Source organism: Gossypium arboreum, chromosome 7 (genome assembly GCF_025698485.1).
Source record: "Gossypium arboreum isolate Shixiya-1 chromosome 7, ASM2569848v2, whole genome shotgun sequence".
NCBI classification, from domain to species: Eukaryota; Viridiplantae; Streptophyta; class Magnoliopsida; order Malvales; family Malvaceae; genus Gossypium; species Gossypium arboreum.
This window is the reverse complement of record NC_069076.1, coordinates 26,934,408-26,936,495: the sequence shown is the minus strand read 5'-3', so window position 1 is coordinate 26,936,495 and position 2,088 is coordinate 26,934,408. Positions and strand designations below refer to the sequence as shown.

At 33.0% G+C, this 2,088-nt stretch overlaps 1 long non-coding RNA gene across 1 annotated transcript; it reads right to left on the bottom strand.

Annotated features, from left to right (window-relative positions):
- Positions 1-705: 705 nt before the first annotated feature.
- Positions 706-1,780, bottom strand: LOC128295311 (uncharacterized). Its single transcript, XR_008285670.1, has 2 exons — positions 1,706-1,780; positions 706-892 (listed from the first exon to the last, which is right to left on the bottom strand). It is a non-coding gene; the product is annotated as an uncharacterized LOC128295311 (long non-coding RNA).
- Positions 1,781-2,088: the final 308 nt, after the last annotated feature.

Genomic DNA, 2,088 nt, shown 5'->3' with positions numbered 1-2,088 from the left:
ATGAGGTGTTACTAAGCTTAGTTTAACATTTTTAGAACTTTGGATTATTGTTTCTGCATTCACAGCTTTTAAGCTACTTGCATCACAGTCACAAGAAAAATCATATCTCGAGTTACGAAACTCAAAATCAAGATCCGTAAATTTTTCCTGAAAATAGACTCATATACCTATCTACTAATTTTTTTATAGAATTTTTGGTTGGGCCAATTAGTACATTTTATTAGTTAAAGTTACCCCTGTTTCAGGACTCGACTGGTCTGACCTCTGTTTACTACGAACCACATTTCTCTCTGTAAAAAATTCATATGACTATGGGATTTCTTTCTACTAAAACTAAACTCAATAAGGATTCTGAAGATATAAAATATACCACCTAATTATATCTTTATAATTTATGATGAATTTCTAAAGTTGGAATAGGGGATTCAAAAACTACTATGACCCTGTTTTACTAAAATTCAAATATCTTCTAACATATAATTCCTTTACCTGTTTCATTTGTTTCATGTGAAACTAGACATAACAAGCTTCAATTTTATATGTAGTCCATCACCAAATTCAATTTCTATGATTTTAGTAAATTTTCAAACTCGCGTCGTGTTGCTGCAAGATTCGCTTATGGCAAATTTCATCCTTTTTATGAGTTTTTATGCACTAAGTATCTTAATAGTTTTCCTTAACATCAAACATAATCTACACTAACCATTTTCATAATTTATCATTATAAAGCATTTCCTCAACCATTCCACAACCATACCATAAGATCATTTACACAAAATAGGTATATTGCTATACATGCCATACTTAAATTTACAAGCCATTACCAAAAGTCTTCCGAATAGTGTGACTGAGCTTTCGACCTATCCCGACTCCTGAGCTGGCTTGTCCAAAACTACAATGAGTAAGAAGGAGAGAGTAAGCATAAATGCTTAGTAAGTTCATATGCAAATAATAAGTAACATAACAAATAGTTATACCAATCAACATTAGCATACATCACCAAAACACATATCACATCTTTGATCATTTTTCATCATCTTATTACCTTATAGTGGTTGTATCAATACTCAACCCGAGGGTTAAATACATACCTGTCCAAAATAACCATTTCACATCACTCACCAATACTTCTCTTTACATCTCGAATATTCCTCCATTGAGTAGAACTTTACCCGTTGAACACATCGGAATATAATTCGGATACATGGATAACTTGCACATAAGTGCCATATATGCAATCAAGCAATCATGTAACCCGCCCATAAGCGAACTCGGAATCAACTCAACGAGTTCGGGCGTTCGCATCCATAAGTGAACTCGGACTCAACTCAACGAGTTCGGATGCCTAGTTACATCTCTCGAACTCGGACTCAACGAGTTCGGACATTCGCATCCATAAGTGAACTCGGACTCAACTCAACGAGTTCGGATGCTCAACCATCCTAGTGACATGTCACTTGTATCCTAATCTATTCCTAAGGTTCAAACGGGCTTTTTCCTCGAACACTTATCCTTGCCATCTTCTGTAGAATGCCGAAATCAATACTCGGTAACAATTATATTTAACAAGTAGTTCACATAATTTACATATTATTTGAAATTAACCACAAAGCATACATTTCATAATAAAATTCAGCATAACATATAATTAACATCAATAACTTAAAAATAACCATTATGCTACATTATTTACACATGAACTTACCTTGGTACCAAAATACAAAGATTTTGCAATTTAGTCCACAATCTTTTCTTTTCCTCGATTGAGGTCGATTCCACGCCTTTCTTGATCTAAAATAACACATTTAGCTTATTTAATACTCACATTATCAAATTAATCCTTAACTCAAATTTTGGAAAAATTACAATTTTACCCCTAAACTTTTGCATATTTACATTTTTGCCCCTAGGCTCTGGATTAAACTTTATTCCTTATTCTTATGTTTTACAACATTCTGATCACTTTTCTCTTCTATGGAAACATCAAATTCTCACTCTAACATGTACTTGTGACTATTAGGTATTTTTACCGATTAAGCCCTTTTACTCGTTTTTGCTTAAAATCGAGTAGTACAAGTTGTCTAACAT